Source organism: Pituophis catenifer, unplaced genomic scaffold (assembly GCF_029215685.1).
Source record: "Pituophis catenifer annectens isolate HBS135680 unplaced genomic scaffold, rPitCat1.0.hap2 SCAF_1, whole genome shotgun sequence".
NCBI classification, from domain to species: Eukaryota; Metazoa; Chordata; class Lepidosauria; order Squamata; family Colubridae; genus Pituophis; species Pituophis catenifer.
This window is the reverse complement of record NW_027256881.1, coordinates 35276733-35298680: the sequence shown is the minus strand read 5'-3', so window position 1 is coordinate 35298680 and position 21948 is coordinate 35276733. Positions and strand designations below refer to the sequence as shown.

Genomic DNA, 21948 nt, shown 5'->3' with positions numbered 1-21948 from the left:
AAGTTATTGAAAAAGAACATCTAGCAAAATTCTTGACTAGAACGTAATTATGTATTAAAATATAAAAATAGCCCAGGGACCATACAGAAATATTGGTATTTTTCTACTAAATTTATCCTCAACAATTTCAAATTGCTAATGGCAATGGCACTTAAGAAAAGTCATTTTCATTTCTAGTACATAAAAAGCATCTATAAAGATTGAGCACACCTAGATAGATTGCTTTGCTTTTATAATATTTTATTTCCAGAATCACCTCAGTACAATTTTACATTCAGCATTTGTTTCTGTTCAACATGCAAATAGCCCTGAAATGTCAGCTAGTACTGAAATATACATGATTGCTTATTGACCCATAAGAGTCTAGCAGATGTCAGATTAATGTTTATAATAAACAGATGGAAAAGTGTCGCAAAGCCCAAAAAATGAAAAAAAAAAAAAAAAAGGAACCAAAACCAGATACCTCATGTTACCCTTGTTATTTTTTTAATGAGTAATTAAAATAATTACAATTAATAACAGTTATAATTATTACAAATTAAATAAATACATTTTGAATATGCATAGAAAGATACTTATTTTTCACTATATGTAGCTGACGTTTATATGGAAAATAGACAGAAAAACTTTTTTTCTATAGGTAAAACTTAACTGTCCTGGACCTGACAGAATGATCCAGTATTTATAACCAAACCATTTTATACCTCTTGATCAGGGGTGGGTTCTACTTACCTTTACTACTGGATCGCAGCGGGGCCACGCAGAAGCGCAGAAGCGTTTTGATGATGTTGGGGTCAGTGGGCGGAGCCTCCCACTGGTTTTACTACCGGTTCTATAGAACCGGTGCGAACTGGGAGCAACCCACCACTGCTCTTGATATTTTTTTAATCCTTACTTCCATCATATCCATACACTGCTTGCAAGTTATGTGTTCTCCTGGATTCAGGCCTCCTGCTCTGATAGCAAGCGTAGACCATGGCTAAGGGTATTCCTTTATATATATTGCTTTTGTTCTTTCAATTTTTCACCTCTCACTTTTTGAGTGTCTTATCAATTCTATCCAGGTATGACTTTCTTGCATTTTCTTTTCTCTGAATCCATTCACTACTGATGTAGATATGGATATATAGATAGATTTATACTCTATCTAATATTCATTGTAAATTATTCAGGATCTCAGCCAAATAAATGATATCAGCTGCAAAAAGTGCAAGTGCCTTCACATTCACACACCTCTAACAAACCACATGTATTTCTTATCACCATTCCAGTGGTGAAATTCAAATGTTTTTACTATTGGTTCTGTGGGCATAGCTTTGTGAGCGTGGCAGGGGAAGGATACTGCAAAATCTCCATTCCCGTCCCACTCCGGGCCAGACAGAGGTGGTATTTACCAGTTCTCTGAACTACTCAAAATTTCCGCTACCAGTTCTCCATAACCTGTCAGAACCTGCTGAACTTCACCCCAATTATATCCTTCAGTAATTCTTTCAACTGGTCATCATAAACAATCAAATTAAACTTGCATTTAGATGTAGATTTATTCCTTCCACATGTGTACATATAAGTAGTCTTATGTTCAAACTACATATGTGAAACAGAGCTTTTTCCAAGAAGATGTTTACCAAACAGTTGCCATTCTAAAGCCTCAATTATTTCCTCTGTAGGGTCTCAACTTGTTTTCACTAATCCATTCATATCATCTAACAGAATTATTTTGTCTAGCTCACATTTATTCAGAATGCTGCACATTTTTTTCTTAGATCATAAACACTCACAGGGTGGGGGGACAAGATGAAGATATCAGGAAATACACCTTTCAACATCACAAGGCAAATTCTACTGTCTAAATATTTCTGTGTGACATCACAACACAAGTATGTGTTGGTGAAATCTGAACCAGTTTACTACCAGTTCGCTGGCTGTGCATGCACTGTGCCAAACATGCACTGCGTGTACGCATGCGCAGAGCGCACCATGCACCAAATGCGAGGTGCGCGTGCGCGCAATGCACACCAAAAGGAGGCATGGGGTAATTAGAGGGTGTATGTGATCAGCTGTGGCGCGTGATCTTTTTTTTATTTTTAAAAGCATTTTTAACAACCTATTCGGGCAAATAGGTTGTTAAAAAACGCTTTTAAAAGGTAAAAAAAAGGCTCTGACAATCGCGCAGCTCAACTGTGATCGTCAGAGCCTTTTTTTTACTTTTAAAAACAAAAAAGCAAAACCTTCTGTGCATGTGCAGAGGGTACAAAACACATTACTTCCTGGTTAAAACCAGGAAGTAACAACAACCGGGCGGGTAGGCGGAGCTTTGCACTGCGATCGCTACCTGTTCTCCTAACCACCCGCCACGATCGCTACTGGATCAGGCGATCCGGTCCAAACTGGGAGGATTTCACCCCTGCCTACATATATTAGTCCTTTACACCAATTTACATCTTCACTAAATACTTTACAAGTATTTGCCCTAGCTAGGTTTGATGCAGAGTCATAGCACCAAAAAATTTGTTCCCATGAACGTGTTTCCATATGACTCCATGCTGCGGAGAATGTACTGTAACTTATACAGAAACTTCTGTGATATGTTAATTAGGCCCCTAATAAAAAAAACCAGACAGAGAGGATGATTAAAAAGCTTCTTTTTCCTGGCAGATAATATAACATGTTTACTGGCTAGGTAGGCAAACTGTCTGGATGTTATCAGAATATTACCACCATTTCAAAAAACGTGTTCTAAGTAACAACACAAGCTATACAGAGATTACAAATAGATGTAATCTATTTAAATTCACCATGAAATTAACATAAAAATGAATACTACTGGGTATCAAGTTGTTATGCTTTCCTGTTAATATTGTAACCTCTTTTTTTTTTTTGACAATTTCATCTCTTTCTCTCTAAAATCTAGAAGTTACATATATGTTTCTTATATAAATCCAAGTACAGATCTCTTAGTTCCTTTGGGATAAAAATAGATGTGCAGGAACAAATATGAAGAAACTGTGCCACATTAATCCCAAAATATGTTATTTCAGTGGAATCAAAGAAAAAAATAATCTTAATAATGGCAGATAGGCAATTTATAAAGAAGTTGAAAATAGTGAAATTATTTTTGTGGCACAATACCATACAATAGCACAAATCTTGCCAAAATGATCTTGCAGATATCATTTTAAAATTAATAGAAGTTGCAACAGACCACAGTGAATATGTTTGGGCCTCCTGAATTACACTCAGAGCTGGTCATTTGGGGGGGAAACATTTTTAAGCAGCTCATAGCATGGAAAATATCTAGTTTGTACAGGAAACATTTTTTTTCTCTTATTTCACCTATTACTGAGATACTTCTGTTCAAAAACCATGAAATAATGATACAATTGTTTCTTCCAGGCCATAGAAAGATACCTATATTTAGGAGAATGCATCTAATGTCTCTGTGGCCTGAGGCAGGATAGCTACAGCATTATTCAGAATGGGGAGGTGCCTTAGGCAACTTAGATGTGATAGAATAATAGCAAGATTTAGAAAACTCTCTGTGAGTGCTTCTGGAATTGGGCTGCCACCCTCAGGTGAGATGACCAACTATTACCAAGTTGAAAACAAAATTCAACTAGCACTGATCAACTTGGATGGAAGAATTTTATCCTCTGTTTCCAGGAGCCAACTATACTATAGACTGGAATGAAACACTCTTGAGCCTGGCAAGGTCCAAAAGTCCTTGGAACCACCTGATCAATTTAAAGAAACTATAGTCCTTTTTAAGTAATGTTTTTTAATTAACATTTATAAATACAAAAATAAAAAACTAATACAAGCTATAAATCTATTTCTGACAAATAATATAAAGTTAACACCTCTTTGACATCTGGAGTAGCTTATGCATATATGTGTGGCCAGTAAATGAAATATAGCAACCTGTGATTAAACACTAGTATGATGATAGTAGTATGACAAACAATATGTGCTGCCTCTGCCCTCTCTTCTGAGTTGTCAGTAAAAGGAACCATATAATCTGGGATTAAATACTTTGTAGTCTGTTCACTTAAGTAGTAGATGAACCATTGTTTTTCTTTCTTAACCTCACATAGTCAAATCATTATGAATATTACGAAATTTCTCCTCCAATAAGGTTGCCAGTAAAGTTTTACAACGTACTAAGGTAAATGTTAAGTTAAATAAATATTTGCCAAGTCAGAATTGAAGAAGCTTCTTGGATGAGAAGCGAAAGATCTTCTTGAAGGAAAAAGTCCAGTTGAAAAAGCATCTTTGAGTTCTGACAGGCAATTATACTCCTGCCTTTCTGATGCTCAACAGCCAATATGCTTTCTTCAATGGCTATTTTGAGATTCAGTTTGGTGTAGTGATTAGAGGCACAGGAGACTGTGGATTCCAAAGCAGTTGAGAGAGCCAATCACCCTCTTTTAGCCCTAGAAAGAAAGCAATGGTAAACCACTTCCAAAATCTTGCCTATATATATATATATATATGTTTGTGATTCTACTGAGCTGGAGCTGCAGAAAAACCTTGGTTACGTAGGGAAAACCTGGCTAGAAGAAAAACACACATAAACCCTACGAAGAAGTAAGAAAATTGATACTGTACCTTTACAGGGAGGATACATAAGATATGGGTGTGGCCTACTGATGAAAGCAAACGAGCTAGAAATAGATCTATTTAGGTCTCCCACCTAGCAGGAAGAGCTTGCTAGCTGTTAGAAAAGAAAAAAGCCCAGAATCGAGTGGATGTGATTCTACTGAGCTGGAGCTGCAGAAAAACCTGCAGAAAAATCGAGTGGATGTGATTCTACTGAGCTTCTAGCCAGGTTTTCCCTACGTAGCCAAGGTTTTTTTGCAGCTCCAGCTCAGTAGAATCTCATCTACTCGGTTCTGGGCTTTTTTCTTTTCTAACACCCAGCAAGCTCTCACTGCTAGGTGGGAGACCTAAATAGATCCATTTCTAGCTCGTTAGCTGTCATCAGTAGGCCACACCCATATCCTCCCTGTAAAGGCATAGTATCAATTTTCTTACTTCTTCGTAGGGTTTATGTGTGTTTTTCTTCTAGCCAGGTTTTCCCTACGTAGCCAAGGTTTTTTGGGTGTGGCCTGCTAATCACTTCTGTTACCTTTTTTGTAAAGTGGGACAAAGCTTGTACGTTGCCAGTTACCTGACATTTGCCTTATCTGATCTGCATGATCCAAAATGCTGCCAGTGTCGGGAAAGATCAGGTTGCACATACTTTAAACACTTCAGGGGAAATCAATCACTACCATTGGCTTTCCAATTTTTCATCTGTCTAATTTGTTTTTTCATTTCCAAAAAAGTGAGAGAGTATTTGTCTACCACCAATTTCGGTTGATTTCTAGCACTAATAGTTGAGGTGATTTTTTTTACCCAGTAGTCTGAAGTGCTACTGGTCAGAACTTCATAGCTTACCGTATTTTCCGGTGTATAAGATGATTGGGCGTATAAGATGACCCCCGACTTTTCCTGTTAAAATATAGAGTTTGGGCTATACTCGCCATATAAGACTACCCCTCTTCCAACGCACACCAAATAAAAATTAAAAAACATTAACTGGCTCACCCACAATGTAAAAGCAGCTGTGCTAGACCCAAAATGGCCCCTGCAACAAGCAGGAACTTCACACAGCCACACTTTACACACACAAAATTCCACAAACAGCTTTGTGAGATTTTGTGTGTTTGTGTAGTTAGAGTGAAACACTACAGAAACTATTGCTTAACGCATTGTAAGCCGCCCTGAGTCTCTGGAGAAGGGCGGCATATAAATCAAATTAAAAAAAAAACAAAACAAAATACACTAAATCTCAGAAAACTGCACAAATATTATTTTATTTTATTTTATTTTTATTTTTATATGAAAGCTAAATTTAAAACTTCCTAAACTTTAAATGGCTAGGTCTAAAAAAGAACAACTAAAAAACAAACAAACAATTAACTATTTTTTTTAAAGCTCCCAAAGGGGGGGAAAAATTACCCAATAGAACAGGGGTCTCCAGCCTTGGCAACTTTAAGACTTGTAGACTTCAACTCCCAGAATTCCTCAGCCAGCTTTGCTTTGCTGGCTGAGGAATTCTGGGAGTTGAAGTCCACAACTCTCTGCCTGCTTGATTGCAGGCAGGGAGTTGCTTGCTGATGGAATGGATTCAGGCAAGCAAAGTAAGGCAAGCGTTGCGACTAGCAGCTAAGGTAAGCAAGCTGGAGGGAGAAAACTTTTTTCCTTTTACATGGCTCTGGAGATCCTAGATGAGTTGCCTGATTAGCAGGCAACTCAGCTGGGATCGTCAGAGCTTGGCTCGTCAGAGCCTTTCGGGCTGGTCTGCCTGGTTACAGGAGAATGACACCTGGCGTATAAGATGACCCCTGACTTTTGAGAAGATTTTCATGTGTTAAAAAGTCATCTTATATGCTGGAAAATACGGTACTTTACCACAGGGTGGATTTGATTTAAATCGAGTTGATTTAAATCACAATTTAAATCATGATTTAAATCACTAGTAAAAAGGCTTGATTTAAATCAACTCGATTTAAATCATAATTTTTAAAGAGCAACTGTCATCTCTGCTACTCCTTTGACCCACTGTTGACTCACCGATAGTCCCAGTGTTGCAGAATATATAGCCTCATGCTACATAACTAAGCTCCATTTCATGCTGAATAAATTAAATTATTTATGTATCTTAAATAGAAAACTATCTTACGATAGATTTTTACCCCAAAAGTTTTTTATTAAAATAAATTAGATAAAAATAAAAAAACCCGATTTAAATAAAAAATCCAATTTAAATAAAAAAAAATCTGATTTTTTTGATTTTTTTAAAAAAAATCATTGATTTTTATCCACCCTGCTTTACCATTTAATTCTGAATTAATAAAAATTCTGTCTGAATTCAAGTTTTGATCTTGTTCCTTTCCATTCTAATATCAACCTACCGACAGTGTGACATGTCTCTGCAATAGTTTTTTCTGGCTGCCTCTTCTAGACACCATCACTAAGATACAACTCTTACAATACTAATCCACTGCTATTTATTAACTTTTTTCAATTATGTCTTTGCATGTTCCAAAGTGAACAAGCTAGAGCTTCAAAAACAGAAACAAAAATCAAGGACCAAAACTTAATATAGCCCAGAAGAAAAAGCACAGCAGGTAGGAAAATGCATTGTACATTTTACTAATTCCAATACACTCTGGAATAAAATAATTAAAATTCGTAAGAAAGAACAAGCTTTTTGAAATGTCTCCATGGGTTTTCAATTTTCTTTAAATTCTCAGAAATACAGTATGTTAGCAGTTAAGCTAACTCTATCAAACTCCTGCCAATATTATTTGCTTGAGCTAACATTCACTTTTTTGTGGCAATACACCCAATTGAATAAATCGAGTTCTCAGTGCCAATTTACAGCAACGTGCAAAAGCTTCCTACTGGGGAATACATCTCCTCTATCAAGCATAGATCATAATGAGCAACCCTGGAACACCTATGGCAGAAAAAGATTAATTCTAATAAGCTAGAAATCACCAGCAACCCTCAGCAGTGGATTCATAATCTATTAGAACAGACAGGTGATTTAAGACACTAGACAGGCAATAAAAAGTGAAGATGGGATAAAAAACCCTAAGCAACATCAACTACACCAGACACAATTCTGGTTTTTGAGAGCTAATGAAGCTTAAAAAGAAAACTTTCAAAAAAAGCAAGTACAATTTCCTAATTCTTGCACATTCCTAAACAGGAATATCTCAAGAGGACTGACTACTGATAATATAAGAGTAACATAAAAACAAAATAAAAATAAAAATGCAGAGGAATCCTTAAAGTGGATTGCTATTACTAGGAAAAGAAGAACATGTTATTAAAAGACAAAGGGGAGCATAATAAATTTATATGCCTGTCACACCATTCCCTTTCAGAGTAAGCAATGCTATAGAAAGAATTAGAAAGGGAGTAAGAAACAGTAAGCCAGATAAAATAACAGCATGAGTTAAAAGGGGAATATATTTTAATCTATTTTAACCAATCCCATTCAATATATCTCTTCATTTTTTAATAACCGCACAAAACATCCTTGATTCTACCATGCCCATACAACTGCTTCAGACATGGTCCTCTTTTTTCATTTTCTTTCTTTTCTGACAATCATAGCAATTCCATAACCACAATTTTCTGTCTTCCTCTTTCTCCTATGTAGGATTTTTTGGTGATTCAATTATTATTCATCCTCTTCAAATAACTGAAGCTTCTTCCCAATCACCCACATTCATTCAGTTCCCATTCATTCTTGATGCTATCTGGATCTGTTTTATCCTACGCACCTTTAAGTAATTTATTACCCCCACATTCAACTTACTCTTATTTTCCTCCAACATATCCAACTTCCATTCCATATAGCTTTCATCCTGCTCTCTCTCCTCTTAACTACATTCCATGAAACTAACTTTTCCCCACCATACATGCTGTACAACATCTCTCTTGTGTTTTGTAGCAGACATATTTTTTCCTCATATTTTAGCATTGCATTCTTATTAGCATAACTCCTCACACGTTTATGATATTCTATAAAATAATACTTTTTCACTCTGCTTTAGCCGTGTTCCACATCCCATGTGTTCACTTCCATTCATTCTGTTGGGAATTTATATTGCTTTTCCTTATTTCAATTCTTTTTCTTTTTTCCATGCTTTTCCCCCAAGATCCAGTCTTGATAGTAGCAAAAAAGCCTGTTTTACACTCAAACTCATCATCCCTGATAGATTTTATCAATCTTTCAACTTAAACATTTGGATTAATCATTCTTCTAAATTATTTCTTTCTTATATTTTTTCTATTCCATCCTCTTTTCCTTCTCTGTTTCTTTCCCCTTTTTCTATATTTCCCATTATTAATCCCACTGTAGTTTTTAAGGTTCTCCCTTTTATTAAATTACTAGCTGTACCTGGCCACGCATTGCTGTGGCCCAGTCTAGTGCTTCCGCTAGGCTAAAAGGGCGAGGCTGAAGTTCCAAACTCTCCACGAACATTTGGTGGGCGTGGCCAACTTGACGTTACTCACTTTCATCAGTCACATGACAGCCCCCAAGCCACGCCTACTCAGCTGGTGATTAGGGCAGAGAACCAGTTGCTAAAAAACAATGGGAACCACAAAATCCTCCCTCTCTCTCTCTCCCCCTCTCTCTGTATCTCTCTGTCTCTCTCTCCCCCCTCTCTCTGTATCTCTCTCTGTCTCTCTCTCCCCCCTCTGTATCTCTCTATGTGTCTCTCTCCCCCCCTCTCTCTATCTCTGTCTCTCTCTCCCCCCTCTCTGTCTCTCTCCCCCCTGTATCTCTCTGTCTCTCTCACCCCCCCTCTCTGTATCTCTCTGTCTCTCTCTCCCCCTCTCTCTGTATCTCTATGTCTCTCTCTCCCCCCTCTCTCTGTATCTCTCCCTGTCTCTCTCTCTCCCACCCTCTCACTCTGTATTTCTGTATGTGTCTCTTCCCCCCCATCTCTCTGTATTTCTCTATGTCTCTCTCTCCCTCTCTCTCTGTTTATCTCTGTCTCTGGTCCAGCCTCTTCTGCATCCCCCGCTATCACCATTACCTTTTCAGGCCAGGCTTTTGCAGCTCTCCGCACCACAGCAGAAACTCGGGGGCCCCCTCCGTCCTCCCTACACAATGTTCTCTGGGGGCTTGATGGGGAGATGCATAGCAGGAAAGGGAAAGGAGGGAGAGAGGGGGTGTGGCAGGGGTTTGAGGCTGGTTTGGGGCTTCCCGCCCGAAGGAAGAAAGTGGTAAAGCTGGGAGCCATGCACACCCCACTGGACCCCTGCTGCGCAGTTCTCCTCCCCCGCCTGCCAAGGGCAGGGGAATGATTAAATCCCCCGCTCTTCCAGGTGAAACGAAAGAGGGCCGGGCATCCTCCCTCCTGCCGTTTCCACCCCCCGAAGCCTCCCCAGAGCCCCTTTTCTGCTAGAGGCCGAAATTTTTGTGTAGGCTCCGTGAACTGCCAGAGCACCCACCTGGGAATCAAAGGCGGCACTGGTCAAAGGCGACCACGAGGCTCCAGTTGCCTCCATCTCCCGCTCACCGACCGGATTCGCATAGCGCTGGTTTTGCGGCTGGTCTTTCTGATCTCGGGGCCCGTGGTAGTGCTGGGCCAGGTACGATTAGGGCCAGGTGAGGGACGGAGGGTTCCCACTCAGCGGACCCAGGCAGCCTCATTGCCAGGTGTTCTTTGGAGGGAGCCACGAGAGCGGCTGGCGAGGGGGATGGGCAGCAGCGGCAGGTGAGGCTAGTTTGCGGGGCGGCCGGGGGAGGGAGAGGTAAGAGCCAGGCTCAGGCGGACCCCGCCCAGCCCTAGAAGCGCCGGCTGCAAGAGCTTCCCGGCGGGAAGCCAGCTGCCTACTGCCGAGCCTGGTGGCAGGATATGGCCCTCGGGCGTCTCTGCCTTCCAAATGCGCAGTTTATTGGAAGAAATATGGAGAGTCTAAATATAAGGAGCAGAAATCTGTTGAGCATAATCAGGGCTGGGAGGCTGCCATGTTGGTTTTACGTCCAGCAGATGGCACAGTTTTTCAATGTTTGTCAATGTCTTTCAATGTTTTCCAATGTTTTTCATGTTTTTACCTGTCACAGGTGTGACATGTATATAATATAAGTATATAACAGCATGCCCATAGTCGAATGCAATGTTGTGTCAAAATTTGAAAGCAATCGGTGAAGAACTTTCGGAGATGTGTGGTTATGTACAAACAGACATTTACATTTTTATTTATATAGATTTCTTTCTCATGTGTAGGTAAGAGTAGGCTTATGCTTAAGCCATATATACAAACCAGATCATTTCTAAGCAGAAAAAGTCACCAAATAGGCACTAGTCACTCTTGAATTCCAAATGCTTGACCACTTTTCCTATATTCTCTCATCTTGTTATCATCCATCCATTTACATCACTTAGCAGAACACATTTTCCTCTGGCTTACCTTCATTCAGAATGCTTTACAATTTTTCTATAAACTCTACTTCTTTCAACATAGCATTCGCTATAGTGTAGCATGCAACTAATATCCTATGGATTCCTACTATGTGCCCTCAACAATACAGATGGTATCACTTTCTTTCTTTCTCTGTATTTTAGGCTTTTCATTCATAATTAAAATTGTGCCTTCACTTCCTTGCATGTATATATCAATTCCAATTGTGACATTCAAGATACATATCCTTCTTTTCTATTAAATTTCCATGCAGACTTATCAAAAGAAAAGTGGATTTTCCTCTCAACAGAAAAAGACAATGGTGACATTGGCTGAAGGCAGACACTGATATAGAGCACAATCTATGGCAGCATTGGGGAATGAAGGAACTTAAAGCTAAATCTTTCTCACCTAACTCACACTTACCCTTTACTACCTATTTTACAAATACTGGGTTTTTAACCTAGTCTACACTCAACCATAGCATCCTTCTTTGCTGTCTCTCCACCCTGTGTCAGACTAGAGGAAAATTGATGAAGAGAGTTAGGGATAATAAATAATTTCCACTACTAGATTCCAAAACACCACATTTCTAGGCAGTACCTGCAATAGAGTGCATAGTATTTATTGCACAAGCTGGATAATTTAACTAAATACTGATATTTTTACGGGGTTTTAAAACATTGAATATGCAAGGCCCGTGATGTTGGAATTGCTTTGCCCCCTCAGGAGAGTTATAAAGTGACCCATACTGTCTTCCATTACTAGAAATATTACAGAGGACAGAACCTACCATTTTCTAAGACAACATTTTCTTAATAATATGGCTGGGTCATAAGCAATACTAACATTTCTACAATCAAGCAGCAAGAACAAAAAGAACCCCTTGGCTACAAATAATTGAAAAAGACATTCCCTTGTGCAAGTCCCAATTACATGCAAAGGAGTATAGTAGGAATGTTATTGTGGCTTTGCAAAGAATGTAATCATTGCAAAGACAGTGTCTTACAGTGGCTACTGGCACCAAACAGCATATCACAAGACCAGATAAAACAACTCACAATATTCAGTTTTTAGTGTCTGAACAGGCAGAAACGGATCTTCAGAAGAGCTGGTCAGATCAATGGCTGCCCAGCAATAAGAGAAATTACAAAGGCATGTTGCTACATTGCTGGAGCAATCATAGCAAGGAAATATAACCTGATTTCTGAATCAGAAAGAATGAGCTTTAAATATAAGACACCTAGGTTGAACAGCCTGCATTTTCTTACTCTAACCAACCGAGTTAATGGTGCTGAAAGCCAGGAAATAGCACTGGTCTTCATGACTCTTTATTATTACTGCTGCAACGTCTGAGAGAGTGAAATTCCACAAAAAAAAGTGCAGAAAAACACTCAGTGAAAAACACTTGATGATGACCTCTGAGAGGACTGAGATGATGGAAGTGCATCCACCATGAGCAGTAAGCAAACTATTGCATTAGTTCTCCTTCCTCCAAGATCCATTTCAGTCAATGTTTGTGAAGGAGAAGTCCATGTCTACGATCCTAATGTGTAGGCTTATTCATGTGTCTTTCTCTCTCTGTTCTTATTCAACATCTAGATGAGACCACTGGGTGATGTCATCCAGTAATATGGAGCTAGGCAGTGGTGGGATTCATTTTATTTAACAACCGGTTCTGTGGGCGTGGCTTAGTTGGGGATATGGCTAGCTGGTCATGTGACCAGGTGGGCGTGGCTAGCTGGTCATGTGACTGGGTGGGTGTGGCTAGCTGGTCATGTGACCGGGTGGGCATGATTATGTGCATAGGGACTACCCAGAGGGCTGAAAAAAGTGATTTCTGACAGGTCCTCGCACTTTTGACCGGTCCTCGCACTTATGACCATCCTCACATTTATGCCCGTTGCGGCATTCTTAACAACTGTGTCATTCATTTCACAACTACTTCTCTTCACCATGGTGACAAAATATGGCGCAAAACATAAAATGTGAGGACAGTCGTAAGTGCAAGGACCGGTCAAAGTGCGAGGACGGGTCAAAAATAACTTTTTCAGCCCTCTGAGTAGTCCATATTCACATAGGGACTACCCAGAGGGCTGAAAAAAGTGATTTCTGACAGGTCCTCATACTTTTGAGCGGTCCTCATTTATGCCCATTGGAGCATTCTTAATTAAATTAATTAAATAAAAATGACCTGCTGGAGCGGTCGGTGGCAGTCCGAGGCGGGCGTTCAGGCCGGCTGCAGGGCAAGGTGATACAACGGGGTAGGTAGGCTGCTGCTGCCCAGGTGGGAGGCGGGTGCAGGCCTACAGGGCTGGCTGCAGGGTGAAGCGATCGGATGGGGTAGGTCAGGGGTCTGCAACTTTAAACACTCAACTTTAAACACATGTAAACACTTAAACACAATCTTAAACCTGGGTGGGCATTCCCAACTCCATGTCACTTACTCCCACCCAGGTTTTGTGGCTCCCAGTATTTTCTTTTAAACAGGTATGGCTGGGTGTCTCTTTCATCTCTCTCATCTCTTTCTTCCCCCCCCTCTCTTTCACTCATTCATTCTCTTTCTCTCCATCTCTTTTTCTCCCCCGTCTCTTTCTCTCCTTCATCTCTCTTTCTCTCCATCTCTCTTTCTCCCCCCTTTATCTCCTTCATCTCTTTTTCTCTCCATCTCTTTCTCTCCCCTCTCTTTCTCTCCATCTCTTTCTCCCCCTTTCTCTCCTTCATCTTTCTTTCTCTCCATCTCTCTTTCTTCCCCTCTTTCTCTCCTTTCTCTCGCTTTCTCTCCATCTCTTTCTCTCTCTTCTTTCTCTCCATCTCTCTTTCTCCCCCCTCTTTCTCTCCATCTTTCTCCCCCTCTCTTTCTCTCCTTCATCTCTCTTTCTCTCCATCTTTCTCTCCATCTCTCTTTCTCCCCCTCTCTTTCTCTCCATCTCTTTCTCCCCCCTCTTTCTCTCCTTTCTCTCTCTTTCTCTCCATCTCTCTTTCTCCCCCCTTTCTCTCCTTCATCTCTCTCTCCATCTCTCTTTCTCCTCCCCTCTTTCTCTCCTTCATCTCTTTCTCCCCCTTTCTCTCCTTCATCTCTTTCTCTCCATCTCTCTTTCTCCTCCCCTCTCTTTCTCTCCTTCATCTCTTTCTCCCCCTCTTTCTCTCTTTCATCTCTTTCTCTCCATCTCTCTTTCTCCTCCCCTCTCTTTCTCTCCTTCATCTCTCTTTCTCTCCATCTCTTTCTCCCACTCTCTTTCTCTCCTTCATCTCTCTTTCTCTCCATCTCTCTTTCTCCTCCCCTGCACTGCGGTGGCAGCACACCTACCGCACCATTGGGTCACCCCTCAGCCTGGAGGCGACACCTGAAGCCTGCGCCCCACTGCACATGCGCCTGCCCAGCTACGCCTGCAGCCACTCTGGTTGCTCTTATTGAGCTTCACAATGGGGTAGACAGTGCCCCTCCTCCTCCTGAAGCTCATTACGATGCGGAGCATCAGCTGCAGCCTGGGCAGCCAGTGTTCCGGGGCAAAGAAAAGTCACGCGTCTCCCCCAGTGACTGGATGAGGTAGGGTAGGCTGGCACCGCCTGGGTCGGAAGCGGCCACAGGACAGTCCTGCTGGGTCGGCAGCAAGCCGAGATGCTTGGATGGGGTAGCCAGCGGCCGCCAGCTGCTGGCTACCCAATCCAAATGCCTCACTAGCCACGCGGCCGCTGACCACAGCCTATTCCCATCCAAGCACCTCACTAGTGGCTGGTGGCCACGTGGCTAGCGAGGCGCTTGGAGGGGGTAGCCAGCGGCTCACAGCTGCTGGCCACCCCATCCAAGCACCTCGCTAGCCACGCGGCCGCCAGCCACTAGCGAGGTGCTCGGATGGGGGTAGGCTGCGGCGAGCAGCCGTGTGGGTGCAGATCGACCACCTTTCCCAGCCCCGCTTCCCAGAGGGCAGCACTCGGCTGTACTTGCCTGTTCTGCTGTTGGAGCAGTCGGGGGCAGTCCGAGGTGGGCATTGGGGAATAGAGTGGGAGGCCACCGTGAGCAAAATTAGGAAAGCAGGCTGGGCCACATGATCGAGGAGCCAATGAATAACTGCAGGCAAGCTGTGCAACACTGCGAGCAAGGCCAATAAATAGTCGTGGGCAGGGCGGACGGGACGAGGGGCGTGCGAGCCAGCAATTTAACAAATGGTTCGGTGTGCTGCGAGGCCAATAAATTACAAAAAAAACACCGAACCATTTGTTAAATTGCTGGCTTGCCTGCCCCTTGCCCTGCCCTGCCCACCACTATTTATTGGCAATAAATAGTGGTGGGGAGGGGCGGGCGAGCCAGCAATTTAACTAACGGTTCATGTGCTGCGAAGGCCGAGGCCAATAAATAGTGGGGCGGAGCAGTGGGGCAAGGGGCGGCACGAGCCAGCAATTTAACAAACGGTTCAGCTGAACCGCCTAGAACCGGCAGAATCACACCACTGGAACCAGGTACTATGTACACTGATGATTATATTACTATGTCTCTATCCCAGGCTCACCAAGATGCTTTCATAGCTACGGCTATGGTTTTGGGGACATTCCATATCTGGAAATTTACCATCTTTGGCTTTAAATGTGGCAGCATTTCCCAAACAAAGCTGGTGGACAATTTCTGCATTTTCCTAAACTTTGGGTCTTGCTGGAGGAGTAGATGGCAGATGCAGTAGTGGGTATATGTGTGCATTTGTATACCAACTGTGCAGTGGTGAAATCCAAATTTTTTTACTATTGGTTCTGTCGGCGTGGCTTGGTGGGTGTGACTTGGTGGGCATGGCAGGGGAAGGATACTGCAAAATCTCCATTCCTACCCCACTCCAAGGAAAGGATACTGCAAAATCTCCATTCCCTCCCCACTCCTGGGGGAAGGATATTGCAAAATCTCCATTCCCACCCCACTCTGGGGCAAGCCAGAGGTGGTATTTGCCGGTTATCCGAACTACTCAAAATTTCCGCTACCGGTTCTCCAAACTGCTCAAAATTTCTGCTACCAGTTCTCCAAAACCTGTCAGAACCTGCTGGATTTCACCCCTGCAACTGTGTCTGTTCCTACACAGGATGTAGGATCCCTGCTGTTAGACCCAAAAGAGAGCAAAATCATTCTACTTACCCTTACATCACCCACAGTTTTTGAAGCCACAGTGTTTTCTGGAGCTCAAAACACATTTGGGAGCTTGAGACACATACATCATGATAATCAAGCTCAGACGTAATGCTCAAGCAAATACTATGAGCAGAGAAATCTAAGAGAACCTGATTTTCAAAGAAAGCAGTTTATGATTATCTGTTATGTGGTGCTGCTACCTTGTTATCACCACACAAGACCACCAAGGGAGCCATTGATTTGGAATGCAGTTTTCACCATGCTTAGTTTAGATAAGTAGTAATTAAAAACAAACAGTTCAATAGCATGAATAATGTTTCATTGATATCCCTCTTCTTTTTACTTTTGTTGATGAGTACAGATCCACTTTGCCTTCATGACAGGCACTAAGCTCGTCTTAATTACTTTCAGAAAGACACAGGTGCACCTCTGAGCTTTCCAGGCAAATAAAAAAGATTACAGAAAGATGAACTAGCTATGAGATCAAAGATTATTCACAATAACCAAAGGTTGTTGTTTTTTTAAAGTATTTGGTTTTCTCCTTGATGGGACAAATTTAAATAGTTTCTAACTTAAGTGTGTGACTTATAAAAGGTTTGTTACCTGTATGAAAAACAAAAGAGCTGACAAAGAAAATTAAAAAAAGAATGCTTTCCTCTATACCCTGGAGCAATGACACATTTAAAATAACCAAAATGAGATGAATCATTCAGTATTGATCATTTGAGATTACTGCACAACTGATGCTTCAGCATTTACATTGGTTTTACTGTCTTCTGAGGAAATATACGGATTTTCTGGCTTTGGTCAAATGTTTTTTTTTTTAATTTAATCAAAATATTATGTAGCTGCCTGAATCCCAGGGTACAGTAGATTGGGCAGAAATGGCAGAAGTCAAGAGTTTGCTGCGTCAGGAAAGTTCCCTATAAGGCAACACATATGGATGTAAAAAGGGATGGAAATGCTGTTTAAGTTAGTTTTGCCTTTACTCACACTTATATTTCATATTTCGTATTTTTATCTTTTATTTTTGTCCATAGACATGTTTGATCTCAAGTTATTTTGATTCCTCTTCTAAAATAATTGACAAGTACTAGAAAGTTCTTATATGATATAGAACAAACAAAATTCTCACATAATTACCAAAATAATCTTTAAACTTAAAGAAGAAATTAATTGAAAGCAAAGAAAGAAAAAATAGAGGGGGAAAACAAAGAAAGAAAGGGAAAAATTACTATATGCTATCAATAATCACTGGTTTATTAATAAATATATAACTATGGCCAGTTCAAAATATTATTATAAAATAGCATAAATCTTTGTTATAGTAACACATATTGCTTTAGTAGAAATATTACCTTTTCCAAAACAGATAGATCAAACATTTCTGAAAGGTATTCCTTAACATCTGAAATATTACTTTTCCAAATGCTCAATATGATTCTTTTAGCCAGATCCTATGCCTGATACAACAATATTTCCTAGTAAACACTAAGGTTTGGTATATAATTCAATATTACAATCACATCTTTAACATTTATGGATTTCCCATAAATCACTTATATACAGAAAGATAAAATTATAAAAAAGCAATCATATGATCACATCATGATATCCTATGGGTAAAATGAGCTCTCAATCGACAGGTAAACATTCCAAGAGAAGATAATATTTATAGCTCAGGGTTGAACTATGGAGTCATTAGTGGTCTCTGAGTTGCTTTCTTGCAGACCAACTAAGTAAACATCATCAGTGCTCTTTTTTTATGATTGTATAGCTAATGTTTTCTTGGGTTTTGGTGGCAAGTCCTGTGGTTTTAAATGCTGCTTCTAAGATTGCAAAGAATTCTAACTAATTAGCATCGTCTATGTCAGATACCAGCATTCTACAGTCCATGGTCCTTTGGCTGAATTTGTCCGGCCTGTGGCAGTGGTAGCCCTATTGGTTCAGCCCAGTTTCACATTTCCCATTGGAAAATTAATTACCCATCCTGGTCTATGTTACAGTTGAGTCCTTTTTGGAGGATATTGGGTTCTGTGGTACCTCTTTACGTCTGGAGTTTAGCTTGGTTAGTTGATGTTATCTGGTTGGGTAATGAAACATTTGCAAGCAAACAATCCAGCTCAAAGACTACCAAGGACTCCTCAGGTATCAATCACTTGTAAGAAGAAAAATAAGCAAGTCTGGGGTGGCTTTCTACTCTAGTATGGTAGAAAGATGGCTTCCTTTGGACCTATCCTTCCCTTCAACAATCTCTGTTTTCCTCTGAAAAATCATGGTAGGAATAAGAAATACGTTCTGGTGCAAACATACCATTCCACACCACCTACTGTGGTAAACAATGACAGCAGTTGTTTCCCTGGAAATCTTTTTGGTAAATAAAGGAATCCAATCCACCTGTACCAACTTTTATAATCGGTGCTCTAACAGGAAAGTCATTAAGCAAATCAAAAGCATGGCCCTTTTACTTATGCTTCACCCTGTTCATTGCTTTTCCTAGTAAGTTGACGCGTGCTAAGAAGCCTCTCCATGCAGCCAGATGCTTCTTTATGACATTTTCTCCTCTATTTGTTATGTTCTTAGTGCAATGGCTGCTGCACCTTTTCCTAATTATGATTTGGCTAACATAGCAGAAGACTATACTATATACCCGATGTCTCTTGGGTTTATTCTCTCTGCCCTGAAACATGTTTTTACATCAAAAGCTACTTAAACTAGAACAATTAAAAATGTATACATGGCAGTATACATGCCCCATTGCATCTTCATTTCAGAGATATTTTCTTACAGAAACAGAATGACCAAAGTCAAGCAAAATATAAAATAAAATAAAATAAAATAATGGGAAGCAGGAGCAATTTCCAACTTTCTGTTGCCTTCCTCATATGTTTCCTTATGGGAATCTAGCAGATAGCATCGGAAACCCTCCCTCCCTCCCTTCCTATTCTTAGCTGCAGAGTGAGTTTCTTCATCACACTTTATACCACTGGTAATATTGGTCATGTAAATGATCATTGGAGAAGGTGGAATCAAACCCAAGATTAGGTAATATCCCCATCCCAACAAAGATAATTGATAGTGAACATTTAGCTGGAGATGGCTTGGAGATGAAAGGAGAAGCCTCTATTAAAAGTCAGGCAAGACAGGCAAAGGGAATCATTGTAAGCGATCCTAGACCTACTGTTAATGCTTTCCTTTCTGTTTTAGCACTTATGCAATTGCAGGCATTGCTTATGGGCAACAACCATAGAAGTAGTCACCAAATAAGACCTAATATTTAAAACTTATTTTTTAAGCCAAAAAGTGTAGGAAAGTAGGATACGATATACATTACACATACACATACACAAACACAGATACAGATATATATTTGACTTTTAAATCCTGTTTAAGCCAAAAAGGAAATATAGAATACACTACACACCAAATCATACTACCCCACAGACATTATCTTATATACATTCAGATACAATCTCTCTTCTCACATCTTCTGTTCTTTTTTATTTTCATGTTGTTGAATGTGGGGGGAAAATAATCTAATTTCCAGATATCGGAATAAATTAATTTGGTATTCTAGATTCATGCGATCCTAAGGAAGTAAAGTGATAATTGGCAGATCTCCTCTATTTGCTACTTATTGTACTAAAGAAAAGGAAAAATGAGATATAACTTTTTTTTTCTTTCTATTTTCAAAATCCTCAGGAAAAGAGTTTGCTTTGCTAATTCCATAAGTATAAAAATTATCCAGCTAATTGATAGAGATTGCAGTAAGGAACAACTCTCCCCCTTGCCCCTATTCTTTTTGTTTTATTCACATCCCTCCCTCTTTCTCTTCACCCCTTTTGCTTTTATCTAAAGAATGGGATTCCTGCACAAAAGAGTCATCCATCCATCCATCCATCCATCCATCCATCCATCCATTCCTATCTCTCTTTCGCCACAAAAGGAGCTAAACCAGCTCCCATTACAAAGCAAACTAGCAAACAAGGACCTTTTCTCTTTCTTTTCCAAACTGATCCAGAATCAAATAACCTATTAGTAAGTCTTTTGCTTAACTACTGCAAAAGTTCCTCTCACTGCTTTCTCTTATCCACTTGCCTTTTTATTTATTTTTATTAGATTTTAATCCCACATACACTACTTTTATAAATAACACAAGGCAGAGAACATACCTAACATTCCTTCCTCCTCTTCCTATTGTCTCCATGACAATCCTGTGAAGTGAGCTGGCCTGAGAGAGAGAGAGCCTTTTAAATTGTTCATTATAACTTCTGAATATCAAGAAAGTATCTGATTGCCTCAGAAATATTTTAATAAATTTTATTGAATTAATTATAGTATCATGTTTCCTGAAGATGAAACTCAAATACTTTGGCCACCTAATGAGAAGAAAGGACTCACTAGAGAAGAGCCTAATTCTGGGAACGATTGAGGGCAAAAGAAGAATGGGACAGCAGAGAATGGGGTGGCTGGATGGAGTCCCTAAAGCAGTCAGTGTGAGCTTAAATGGTCTCCGGGGGATGGTAGAGGATAGAAAGGCCTGGAGGAAAGTTGTCCATGGGGTTGCGATGGATCGGACACGACTTCGCAATTAACAACAACAATCATGTTTTGACTTCTGGAATATATGCAATTGTTAAATTACTTTTAGTATCCAGGCCTTAGCAGAGTGGCAGCTCCCATCTCATTATAGCTCTATCCCATCGCAGATGACTGAAAAATAAATGTTTGAGTAAAAAAATATGGGGAGAGATCTTGTGAATTTGTTTTTGGGATTGATTATGTGTTAGAATCCTTAAAACAGATACAGTACAGATTCTACTACAGTAACTTATATCATTTTATATACTTCAATCAAATATTATCAATTGCTGTATCACTCAACAGGGAGAACTTGTACAGTTTTGATTCTCTGGTTTTATTTTGTTCCTCTTTAATATGTAAATCAGGCATTCATTTATAATTATCTATGTTTAACTGCTGGTCTAATGAATAAATACAGAGACTAATAATTTTCATATGTATCATTTACAAAGTAGTTCCAGCAGGTAGGATAAGAAACAATGGGTTTAAATTACAACTTGATTTTGACTGGACATCAGAAACACTTGCTAATGGTAAGAGTAGCTCATCAGTGGAACAGATGCCTCAGGAGATGATTAACTTTCCTGCTGCTTGTGATGTCTAAACAAAGGTTGGATGGCCATCTGTCTGGGATGCCGTCATAATGAATTCTTGCATGAAATTAAAATGAATGATCTCCAAGACCCCGTCAACCTTTACATTCTGTAATTATTAGAAAAAACTTCAATTAAGTACTAGTTCATTTCTAGTTATGAAGATTATTTTAGAGTGGGATACTTTTGAAACAGTTACTTATTTTTCTCTCTTATATATTTATATCTATTTCTACATCTCCAACAATATATGTTCAAAAGTACTAAAAGTACTAAAGCTTGGTTTAATACAGATCTTATTTGAGCACCAATATTAACAGATGTGGATTTCCAGAATAGCATACATAGTGCTAACACACTGTTAAAGAATATATGAATTAAATCTGTTAATTAGCAAAGCCTGAAAGCCTGGCAAAAACTGAAATGCTTTCCATCTGTACTGAAAACAATTGTTGGAAATCCAAAATGATATAACTAAGAATGCTATTTAGTGTAAGATATTACTTACAACATCGAACAGTATTTATCCGTTTATAGTTATAACTACATATGGCTTGAATTACAGATTTACCTCATAAGTAAATAATGAATTTTGTGTCTATTTTCAAAGTAAACAAGTGCAGTTATTTTCATTTACTTTTATGACCATTCTTCTTTTCCTAACAATGGCTATATTGAAACTAT

At 39.8% G+C, this 21948-nt stretch overlaps 1 protein-coding gene across 19 annotated transcripts in view; it reads right to left on the bottom strand.

Moving 5' to 3' along the window:
- NRXN1 (neurexin 1) overlaps nt 1-21948 on the bottom strand; it is a 952284-nt gene that overhangs the window by 88443 nt on the left and 841893 nt on the right. The gene's annotated exons all lie outside the window — the stretch shown is intronic.